Genomic DNA, 12961 nt, shown 5'->3' with positions numbered 1-12961 from the left:
CGAGTTTTAGTTCTTTGTCGACTGTGTGTTTATATATTTCCCCAACGACGTGTGTTTTTATGTCATTGTTGCTCCAAAAATATGTTTTTTGTATGAGCTACTGTTTGTTTTTTTTACCGTTTTTTATGTATTTTAAATGTTCGGTGTCATGAAGAATCCATGACTGTGAGTTCACCATTGTTCTGGAAAAATGTGTGTTGTGTGAATTACTTACAGTTCTGTGTTTGCTTTCTATAAACATTAACCGACTGAAAAAAAAAAAAAAAAAAAAATCATGTGTAGACCAGATTGCAACCCTCCGAATCATAGTTGAGCAATCATTGGAATGGAACTCTCCATTATACATCAACTTTGTAGACTACGAGAAGGCATTTGACAGTCTCCACAGAAACACCCTCTGGAAATTGCTTCGACACTACGGCATACCAGAAAAGCTTGTCAACATCATGAGGAACTCCTATGAAGGAATGACCTGCAGAGTCATACACAGCGGGCAGCTCACACGAAGCTTCCAAGTGAAGACCGGAGTAAGGCAAGGCGGTATACTGTCCCCCTTCCTCTTCCTCCTGGCCATCGACTGGATATTGAAGACCACAACGGCACAGAGGAGAAACGGGATCCAGTGGACACTCTCAACACAACTGGACGACCTTGCCCTACTATCCCACAGTCGACAACAGATGCAGGAGAAGACGAACATACTGGCAGACACCTCAACACAACTAGGCCTCAACATCCACCAAGCAAAGACCAAAATACTAAAGATCAACACAAACAACGAAGAACCAGTAAACCTGGAGGGAACAGCACTCGAGGAAGTAGAATCCTTCACCTACCTAGGTAGCATCATAGACAAGGGTGGCACGGAGGCAGATGTCAGAGCAAGAATCAGCAAGGCAAGGGCCTCATACATCCAACTAAAGAACATCTGGAGCTCCAAGGTAATCAGTCAGCGGACAAAGATCAGACTCTTCAAATCCAACATCAAGCCAGTACTCCTATACGGATCAGAGACGTGGAGGACAACCAAGATCACAATGACTAGAGTGCAGTCATTCATCAAGATGCCTGAGGCGGATCCTGAACATCCACTGGCCAGATACCATCAGTAACAACGATCTCTGGCAGAGAACGGGCGAACAACCAGTGGAAGAACAAATCAAGAGAAGAAGGTGGGGATGGATCGGCCACACACTACGCAAACCAAACACCTGCACCACCAGACAGGCCCTGAGATGGAACCCCCAAGGCAAAAGGAAGAGGCCGGCCCAAGAACACCTGGCGCAGGGACTTGGAGACAGACATCACACAGAGTGGACTAACATGGAAACAGCTGGAAAGCAAAGCACAGGACAGAGGACCCTGGCGAACTGTTGTCGACGGCCTATGCTCCTCCAAAAGGCCTATGCTCCTCCAAAACTCCCACACTCCCCCTCGGTCACATCATCCGCCAATTCAACCTGGACTTCCACTGCTACGCCGATGACACCCAGATTTACATCACCACAAACTCCACCCAGAACCCACCCCTCACTCACATCGAAAACTGCATTTCAGCAATAAAAACCTGGCTCACACACAATTTCCTCAAACTCAACAGTGAAAAGACCGAAGTCATCCTCATCGGCACCAAATCCACCCTCAATAAAACCGGAGCCGACCGGCAAAATAAAAAAAAATAGCTACCATCGAACGGCCCATAAATCGAAAGCTACCATTGAACGGCCCATTAAAAAACGGATAAGTGGTTGTTGAAGATCACTCCACGGTTCTTGCCACCAGAGGGAGGCATCGAGCAGTCCACCCTGCCACAGGTCATTATAACAAATCACAGATGTTAGCATGATAGAAGAACCAACTGATGTAGGCTGCTGTATTTTTTACTTACACCTCCCAGCATGTCTTTTAGTTTCCACTTCCTATTCTTATCCCTTTTAATGTCAGATTGAGTTTTTGTTTGAATTTGTGAAAGCTAAGTGGACTACTGACATGGTTTTCTAACATTTACACTGTGATGTTTTTTTTGTTGAGTTATGAATAAAAATTATATCTTCTAAAGTTTGTTCTCAAATTGTATATCATTCTCTCAACAGATTGTATATACATACGTATATATTTTGGATAATCTCAGTTTAATGATGCATACTTAGAATACATTTAAAAAATCCAGTGGGCGTACTGCACCGAAAAACAGATTATGAGATTTGTCAGAGGGTTTATTAAATTGTCTTAATGGAGATCTAAAAACTGGCCATTACAATGCATTTATAATAATGCAATATTGATAGGGCATCTATTTGGGATTAAGCCTAATTTACCTCAAAGCCTGGGTATATCTCTCGCCAAAAGGAGATAATGGTGGCCTACTACCGCGGCGCAGTGGAGAGCATCCTCACCTACGGCATCTGCAACTGGTTCTCCAGCTGCACAACCGCGGAGAGAAATGCGCTACAGAGAGTCGTGAGAACAGCCCAGAAGATCACCGGCGACCCCCTCCCCTCTCTGGAAGAGCTATACAACACACGCTGTCTCAGGAAGGCCTATAAGATCTCCAGAGACCCAACCCACCCTGGGTACGAACACTTTACCCGGCTGCCCTCGAAAAGGCGGTACAGGACCATGGCCGCAAGGACAAACAGACTGAAGCACAGCTTCTACCCCAGGGCCATCCAGGCCCTGAACACAGCAAAGATCTAGGTTCTGGGCCCTGGACAGTCTGGACGGATTGATGGCAGCTTGCTGGACTGAAAAAATCAGGTGTAGTGCTAAGGCACAAATATGTTCATTTCTAGCCTGCAAACTGCGACACTTCAAATGAATGTGCAATAACACTATGTGCAATATGACAACCCTAGTCGTCTATCTGTACAGTATAGTATAGTGGATAGTGTACATAGCCTTTATTTATGTAAACCAGCTCCTTCCCTTCTTGTGTTTTTTTTAGTTTTTTTTCTTTCCTAGCACCAGGGGAGCCACCCCTCCTAAATTTCGTTGTTTGGTACCTGTACTATAGCAATGACAATAAAGACCATTCATTCATTCATTCAAATCAGGGACAGCGGCCCATTGGTCAATTTTCTATACAGACACTGGGCTGGCCCAATCAACAGAGAGAAGGGGGGGGGGGGGTCAGGGGTCACGCACGCACGCAGCACCAGACCTCCGTCTCAGTTTCGCGGTAGTTTTGGGCCGAGCCGGCCGGCAAAATAAATTTAGTTAGCCTGGATAGTTGATAGATACTGAGAGAGATGGAGCGCAAAAGCACACTAAAACGGAAGGGAGGCTGGGAAAAACTTAGGGAGAAAAACAAAAAGAAACTCGAGGCAGATGCTGCCAAATGTGTAAACATTAGGGACATGTTTGCTGCACCCTCAAGTTTACCACAGCAGCAACAGGTTGAAGAGGAGGCTGGCAGGGAGGAGCGGGAGCAGGGTACAGATACAGAGGATAGAGAGGATACAGAAGAAGCGGGGCCGAGTCAGCCTGTAACCGTTGACCCGGTAAGGAAAATATAGGTAGCTGTTAGGGGTGTAACGGATCGCCCCCCACGGTTCGGCACGCATGTGTACCGCGGATCAATTGCAAAATGTAACCAAGTAATAATATTACTTAATATTAGTTAATATCCCTTGTAAATCACAATGTAGAGTTGCCATGAAAAGATAGACGCGACAGTTGCGTGCTTTGTTTTACTCTAAAGCGCAATGATGGGTTGATAATGGAAAAAAAAATCTAGAACAACAAGGCTGCGTTCGTAAATTCGCTCTGGAATCTGATCACTGAGTACACTGGTCTACTTGCACTGGTACCATTGCTTACTGTATGTAGTCGTCTTTGTAGTGGTTTGGGGGAATACTACAGTTTGTCATATGACTGTACAGCACAGTATATAAGACGAGTATATAAGGCAAGTATTTTTGTGCTGGTGGGTGTGGTCCGACCGATTGGGGTGGGCCTGTCTGGGCCAAAAATGCCAGGGCCTAATTTTTGTCCCAGTCCAGCCCTGGCACCAACAGACCAAGAGACACAAAAGCGCTATAACTGCCAGTGCAGGTGTTCCCAGTGTCACCACCTTCTTTAAAAGGGTAGAGCCTACCCAACATGAGTATGATCTGGCCATAAAGGAGGGAATCTTGGCATATCATACATTGAAACACAATCATAGTTACCGCTCCCTCGACTGCACTGCTCAACTGACAAGGAAGCTTTATGAGCCGAAGTTTACCTGTGCCAGGACAAAAGGTGATGCTATTGTTCAGAATGTTTTTGCACCTTGGGCAACCACTATGGTAACACAGGACCTAGATAGAGTTGAATTTGTGTCCATTTCAACTGATGCTTCAAATCATGGACATGTTAAGCTGATGCCAGTACTAGTCAGGTACTGCAAAATATATGATGGGAGCCTGTCAGTAGAAACAAAGCTACTTGATTTTGTTGAGCTTAAGGGGGAAACAGCAGAGCAACTGGCAGCTGAGATCCTTGTTGTCATAGAGAAATACACTCTTCAGAACAAAGTGGTGGCATTCTCTGCAGATAATACAAGCACAAACTTTGGGGGCCTGAATAGGGCAGGGAGGGTAAATGTCCACACCAAAGTAAAAGATTCTCTGCAGTGGGAGGTGATTGGCTTGGGTTGTCCTGCCCACATCATCCATAATGCAACCAGAACAGCTTTGGTTGGCTCGTCAACCTGAACAGTTCTAAGAATTACTTTTAATACCACTTACAGTACACTGACACTAATGTTGAGAGGCACATTTCAGTTGTTACACTTGAGTATTCTTGCTTGAATGTGTATACATTGGTCAAAATAAGGTCAAAATAAATGAAACAGCAATTGTCCCCGTTTCTGTATTTCATCATGATAAAATGTATACATTTTCCTTAAAAAGTTGGAAATGTCCCCAGATTGCATCTGAGAAATCTGGTCACCTTACCTTAGGTGGATACAAGATAATTAAATAACATGCATACAGGCCTACTTGGGGATGATAGTCAATTGTCTACAGTGGGCCTGTTCATGTTCTTCACTGTATGGATATTGCAATCATTGGACTTATCGGGAATGTTACCCTTATAAAGTAGTAGAGGCACAAATATGTACATTTCTAGCCTGTGTTAGAGTAAATTATTCAATAATGGCAGCCTGTTTCGTTTCAAGATGTATAAGAAAAGATATTTAATAATCTTCTGCAGAAGGAGGAAGTTTACAAGCACGTCAGACAGGTCTTAACAGTGAAAGTTCCTCGTAAAAGTAAAGATCATTCATTTCATCTCAGTATTTATACAAACAGGTATCTTCAGGTAAGGGGTCCGCCCTCAGGTGAGATTTAGACCAATCATGAGCAATGGGTGTGGACTTGTACATTTGATGAAGATGATTACGATGAAGGCTAGGGGGGAAGCGGCCCCCACTTTCTCCCAGGGAGACAAAAGGTGAAAACGGAACACAATGGCCACAACTGGTTCAGTCTGGTCTTAGAGTACTGGGTCTGGGGCAACACAAAGGTCCGAAACTGCTCTAGATGGTAGGGCAATCAGGTCTTTGTAATCATGTAAATGTGTCTATTTGTCTTAGCCCATGTCAAGCTTCAAGTAGAGAAACTGGTTTTATTGTGTGACAACAGGAAATCATCTTCTACAGCCTGCTGCAGACATTCAACCCAAGATGATGTTTGATTCTTAAATGTAGCTTATTACATATAATAATTTTCTCTCACACCTGCAAACTGCGACACTTCAAATGAATGTGCAATATGACAACCCTAGTCGTCTATCTGTACAGTATAGTATAGTGGATAGTGTACATAGCCTTTATTTATGTAAACCAGCTCCTTCCCTTCTTGTGTTTTTTTTTCTTTCCTAGCACCAGGGGAGCCACCCCTCCTAAATTTCGTTGTTTGGTACCTGTACTATAGCAATGACAATAAAGACCATTCATTCATTCATTCAAAGACGTACATTACTGTGAAGTCAATGCGGACGGTGGTCAACCTCGCGCTATACGTGCAATGAATATGAATGTAAAAAGTAAATATATTTGCATGAATATCAATATGATATGAACAGTAAATATATATGTATATAGTGTGATGCGTATAGGACATGGACGAATACGATATGTGCAGTGTGCACATGGTATCCATTTCAAAGCGTTTCTCCTCTTTCACCCTTCTGCCAGCGGAGTCGCAGTTGCTCATTTCTGTCTGATGATGCATCAGTAACGTTAGCTACCTTAGCTAGCTAGCACCTGGTGGTAACATTAGCTACCTTAGTTAGCTAGCACCTGGTGGTAACGTTAGCTACCTTAGTTAGCTAGCACCTGGTGGTAACATTAGCTACCTTAGCTAGCTAGCACCTGGTGGTAACGTTAGCTACCGTAGCTAGCTAGCACCTGGTGGTAACATTAGCTACCGTAGCTAGCTAGCACCTGGTGGTAACGTTAGCTACCGTAGCTAGCTAGCACCTGGTGGTAACGTTAGTGTAAGAGTCTCTAGGCACAGAGGGAGGTCGACACAAAGGAACAGCTGTACAAACGTGTTTGTTAATGTACAGCACGGCTCAGCACCGTCACTGACGGGCTAACACACACACACACTGCACCGTCACTGACGGGCTAACACACACACACTGCACCGTCACTGACGGGCTAACACACACACACTGCACCGTCACTGACGGGCTGAACGAGACGTTCAAAATAATCAAGAATAAATACAAAGTGCAGCGCGCGGCCGTCACTGCCGCTCAAACTTTCCATACAGTGTGTGTGTGTGTGTGTGTGTGTGTGTGTGTGTGTGTGTGTGTGTGTTGTGGTCGCTCGTATCTGTGGACTGTTTAGCTCTAGCCACCCGCACAGCTCCAGTGAGAAGGGAGCAAAGGTTTTGGATGCCGTGTGTACATCTTATATAGGCGGAGGGTCCCGTCCCTCGTGACACAAGCGTCGCCTGGGCCAGCCAATGGGCTGGCGCAGTGTAATTCAGTTTCTGATGAGGTCACGCAGGGGGCGTTCCCCATAGTGAGATACGAAAAAAATACTATGAAAGAGAACTGAAGGCACTACAACTAGAAATCAGACAGTAACTAATTTTTTTCTACAATGCTGAATGCTGCTGTTTAAATTGTTTTAACTTGAAACCAGTTGGTCACTGAGTAGTGAGTAACAGACTCAGTGAGTACTGTTTTTGTTGCTTGAATAAAGGCTGGCAGTCTTTAATAGCCAAATGTTGTGGACTATACTGGGGAAGTATTTGTTATTATTCAGGAGTAAAACAATAAATACAAATATCGGATTGATATCGGTATCGCAGATACCTGAAGCCCAGGTATCGGTAGTGAAAAAATGGGATCGGGACATCCCTACCTAATTTCATCCAATACAGGCCTTTCAATATCTTATTGATAATCACAACCTAGAGAAACAAGATTTCTACAGGTATTTACAACTGAGGCATTACTACTTCTATAAGAATATAAAGAATAATGAGGTTTCTGAAATGAGTCTCGTCAACATTTTTATTGATGCGTATAAGGGCAACACCCACAAGAAACTGGTGTCAAGTATTATACAGAAGAGTATACAGTCCACCAAGAATCACTCCACCTTATATGTTAGGGATAAGTGGGAGAAGGAAGCAAACATAGTCCTAACTGAGGAAGAATGGTTGAACATATGTAAAATACAATCCACCACCTCTAGCTCTGGACAATGGAGAGAATTTTCATGGAAGAACATTATTAGGTTTTTTATTACCCCACGAAGAAAATACTTACAGAATGGTACACCGGGAACTGGGAATTGCTGGAGAGAGTGCAACAATTCAATGGCTCATTTCTATCACATTTTTTGGGAATGCAGGGGTGCTGGCCCAAAAAGGTGACACAATTATTTTCAATTTCATTTTTGCGGTGACAGCGATCCACACACTGGTCCTCTGCTGCAGGGTTCCACGCTGGATCCATGAGGAAAACACGGGAGGCGGCTGTCAGGTTGAGTCCCACCCCGCCAGCTTTGAGTGACAGCAGCATGATCGTGGGGCCGTCAGGAGCGGGGCTCTGGAACTCCTGGATGACCTGGGGCCGCCTCTTCTTTTTTTTTCTTCTTTTTTTTTTTCAAAGATTCAAACATTTTTACAATATAATTGAACACATTTTTTCTTGTTTCCCCGCCCCCTTGTATCCCCCCCCCCACCCACCATTGTGCGGCAACGCCCAACGACAACACAACAAAAATATAATAATAATAATAAGACAAAACACACATGCCTACATACACACACACACACACACACACAATAATACATTCATTAGGGATGCGCTATGATATTAACAGCAATTCACATCACCGTGCATCCCTACAAGAAACACTGTCCATCAAACAATAGTACCTGAAGCTGCCCTTCTTGCCATAAAATCTATATGTGGTTGCCATATTTTTTACAAAAGTCCTGACTCTTATGTCTTATATTATAGTATATTTTATCTAATGGAATGTAGCTAGAGATTTCATTTAACCAATGTGATATTGTAGGAGAGTAATCGGATTTCCAATGGATTGCAATACACTTCTTTGCAGCAATCAAAGCAAGATCAATATATATTTTTTGAAATTCATTCCAAGGATTGATTGTGCCTAAAAGACACAAGCGAGATGATTTTGCAATGTGAATATTTAAACATAATGCTATCGTGTCAATTACAAAGTTCCAAAATGTTAACAACAAATTACATGACCAAAACATATGGTAAAAGTCCCCTTTCTGTTTTTTGCAGCGCCAGCACAGAAAGGACATTTCATTATTCATTTTATAAAGTTTTGCAGGTGTATAATAAGTTCTATGCAACATTTTAAAAAGAAGGAGTTTGTGCCTCATATTGTAAGAACATTTATGAACTTTAAGACAAAAGAAAGACCAGTCCTCTTTACTTATATCCATGTCTAAATCCTTTTCCCATTTACACCTCGTAGCATCTGTACTTGTAGACAAGCATTCAAGCAGAGATAAATAAACTTGAGAAATACATTTAGAACTTTGAACCTCCTTATTGATAAGGCCTTCTATTTTGGAGGGCTTGGGTTCTTCAAGAGTGCCTTGAGTTGTCTGTATCATATGGCGGATTTGAAAAAAATCGAAATAAATGTGTGGAAGATAAATTATATTTTGACTTTAACTGAAGGAAAGAAACAAATGTACCACTGTCGTAAAGATGTGTTATTTCCCTTATCCCCTTGTCGTACCAAGACTTGAAGGTGTCATCATTAAAACAAGATGTAAAATTGGGGTTTCTCCAGATAGGAGTATAGGGCGAAAGGTGTTCCTTGTGACCCATACGTTTATGGGAGTTCTTCCATATTAGTAAACTGTTAATAATAATAGGATTATTTGTGATTTTTTTAACCTGTTGTAAACCAATATAAGGCAGGTATCTCAGTTCATATGGAAGAATGTCATAAGATTCCAGTCTTGACCATGCACTAGATGAGCTAGAGAACCACTGCCTAATCTGGGTAAGTTGGGCAGCCAGAAAGTACATGTTAAGGTTCGGTAGGTTTAAGCCACCATCATTATATGGAAGTTGTAAAACTTGTTGGCTAATCCTTGGTGACTTACTCTCCCAAATGAAAGAGGAGAAGATGCTCTGTAAATATATTTTGAACATTTATTTTTGAACAAAACCAATTCTGATGAAGTCCATCCCACCAAGCACATCACTTGTGCTTTTTTGCCTTCTTTGCCTGTACCAGCACTTCCAGTGCTTTTTTTTCTTTTTTGAGCAGCCATGTGCCTCACTGTGGCTTGCCTGTCATCCTCCACTGCAGTCTTCCTGCTTTGTGCAGCACTGGTTGTTGGCTGGCAACCAAACTCTTCCTGCCTCCCTTTTGTCTTCAACAGGGCCTGTGGTCTGCGAGCCTTGTCTTTTGAGCCTGCAGTGTGGATGTTCCTGCATAGGACCTTGTCTACCTTTGAGAACTTGACATCCTCTCTCCTGAATATCTGTATTGCTGTCTGACCCCTGGACCTGAGGGCATACTTGGTTGTCTGGATTGGTTGTCCCTAAAGGTGTCCATGCTCATTCTGGTGCTTTTGCTGTCAATAATATCTCCCATGGCACTGAACGATGACTCCACCATTGGTCCATGGAAAATGGAGAGCGCTGCTCGAACCACATGGTTGAGGCCTGGGTACCTTCCAGTGTCAATGACATTTGCCCACCAGTTAACCATGTTGTCCCCATCAGTGTACAGGGGAAGGGTGGAATTTGTGCTGAATTTGACAACTTCCAGTGGCACGTCAAATTGGGGTGTGGCACCAAGTGGCTCATCATCCCTGCCAGCCACTTCAGGAGGATGCCCGTCTCTGAGTGTCCCCTCACCAATGGGTCCAAGGCAGACAGTGACTGCAGGGTCCTGCTGTCCAGTGGCAGCCTTTTCTGCATATAGGCTGCTGTCGACATGTATGCAGTCTTCGCTGTTTCGAGAAACTGCAGCGCACTCTGTAAAACATTAAAACGATTGCAATTAAATCATTTTACCTGGAGAAATGTATAAATGTTTGATTTGCCGTTTTTAATACATTTACTAACCTGATTACGTGGATTTCCTGCCTTCAGTTTCTCCGCCACCTGTCCGACATACAGCTCACAGAGAGGCAGCATTTTGTCGTTGAAATCCAACTCCTGATATTCTTTGGGGTGGTATGCAGATTCTCAGCCTTGATAAAGCACCCCATGAAGGTTTTCACAACTTCAAGCTGCTTGTCATGCAGCTTGTGGACAAGGGTTTGGCTGCCCTGTGAATAATGGCATTATTATAAAATGCTACAACAATTCTATTACCATACACAGACATGCAGTTGAGGGTCTGTTTATATCACAATCTAACTGATGAGAGCATACAAGGATAGGCCTATTTAGTTTATCTATCAGAGATTGATAATTCACTAATTCATTAGTGTGAAAACACACACCTGGAACACCGTAACATACTCCTTCATGATGGGAAGGACGCCGAGGTAAATGCTCAGCTGGAGGTCTGTGTTGCGACTCTCAAACCAGAGCTTCTTCCACACCCTTTCTTTCCTGTCCTTCCCAACTTGCGTCATTCCTGGAGAGAGATTAAATACAATATGTATTTTGGGCTACATACAGTATAAAAGAGGATTAATCACATATGATTGTTGGCGGCTGAGGCTCCCCTTTACAATATTAGATTAATTGAAAGAATTTTTTGGGGGGTCCTGGTGGAAAAATTGTATCCTGGCCTTTGCCCGCTCACCAACACTGTGGTCCTTGTATATCTCCACTATATCACTGTGGATCTTGTATATCTCCAATTTTGCCGGCATTGTGGATGTGGTGGCAGGTATCTCCATCAACATCTAGGAGGTTCTGACAGTACTTGGACCTTATCCTGGTCTCCAGCCCGGACTTACTCCCTCGCATGACGTTGCAGGAGTCCATCATCATGCTAACCATGTTAGTAAATGGAATTGTGTGTTCCTTGAAAAAGGTCACTAGGGCCTTTTCCAGATGTTCAGCAGTGCCCTTTAGTACTTCAATGGAGCCAAGGTGCTCGACGACCACATGCTTCAGCTCCTGATTAAAGTAACCAACAAGGATTGACAGCACCTTCTTATTGGAGCTTGATGTGCTCTTATCCAGGTTGATGGAGAAAGGGCTTGACTGAATGCTCTCCTGGGGCGCATGGGGCGCATGCCCAAAGACGAACCAGTGCAGCTTGGCACTGATGCTCCACGCCTCTGAGTGTAGCTTGTCAAACACCACGGGCGTCTTGATGGTCAGCGACAGCTGATACATGGGCATCTTGATGGTCAGTGACAGCTGATACATGGGCATCTTGATGGTCAGTGACAGCTGATACATGGGCATCTTGATGGTCAGTGACAGCTGATACATGGGCATCTTGGTGCTGCGGCCACAGTCGGGGATGAGCCGGTGTTTGGGGTGCAGCTTGCCAGGCCCCACCCGGGAGTCAAAGTCCAGCAGGGCCTTGTTGAGCTGTGCCACCTTTCGTCCTCCTGGGCGAGGGAGAACAGGTCCACCTGGTCGCCTTTGGACTCCAGCATGGCCTCCAGCTCTTCCTTGCCTTTACAGATAATAATAAATAAATAAAAAAGCGTCTGGGGCAGAGAGGGCAGAGAGGGCAGAGAAGGGTGGCTTCTCTGTAAGTTGCATTTGTCACATTTGATCATGACAACTAACCAGGCAAATGCTTATACTATAATAATATAATGGTCTTATTCAGGTGACATTGAAAACATGGCTGCTCACTCCCTTTGCGAACCCCAAGACACCGGAGGAAATCCAGTATAATTTAGCGCATGAACGGGCAAGGTCTGTTGTGGAGCACACTATAGGCATGTTGAAGGGGAGATGGCGTTGCCTTGACAGCTCCGGAGGGATATAAAGGAAGACTGAAATACAATCATAAACATCAGTTCCCTTTAAATCTTGAATTAAACAAATTTTCTCGGCTGATAACAACATCGTTAATTTTATTAAGAGCCACTTCGCATGAATTACAGTAGGCAGTGCGGCTCACATGCCTGTAATAACTCTGCATAACCAGTAGGTAATGTGCATATGTCAAGTCAATACCTGACGTAGAGCTACAATCGTTTCCACGGTCAAATTGACTTACGTTGACATTTTATAAATCACTACTTTGACGTGGTTTTCTACCCCCAAAGTACTTTCTATAAATGAGGCCCCTGGTGTTGGTGAGGATGGATTTGGAACCGATGAGCAGGGCCTCGTTTTTGCTGCCGTTGAGCTTCAGGAAAGTCCTGCTCATCCAGCTCCTGATGTCCTCAAGGCAGTATGCCTTGCATCTATGCAGTATGCCAACAATGTTCGAGAGAAACTTGTCTTTCTGGATCAGACTACATCCAGCAGCACATTCATGACATTCATGACTTTGTCACCTACTTCCAAAAAA

The 12961-nt window shown here is 43.8% G+C and overlaps 1 pseudogene across 1 annotated transcript in view; it reads left to right on the top strand.

Moving 5' to 3' along the window:
• LOC308150134 (piwi-like protein 1) overlaps positions 1-12961 on the top strand; it is a 181014-nt pseudogene that overhangs the window by 53874 nt on the left and 114179 nt on the right. The window lies entirely within an intron of this gene.

Source organism: Nansenia antarctica (genome assembly GCF_963989245.1).
Source record: "Nansenia antarctica genome assembly, chromosome: 2".
Classification (NCBI taxonomy): Eukaryota; Metazoa; Chordata; class Actinopteri; order Argentiniformes; family Microstomatidae; genus Nansenia; species Nansenia antarctica.
The sequence above is the reverse complement of the archived record's forward strand: the minus strand, read 5'-3'. Positions and strand labels throughout refer to the sequence as shown.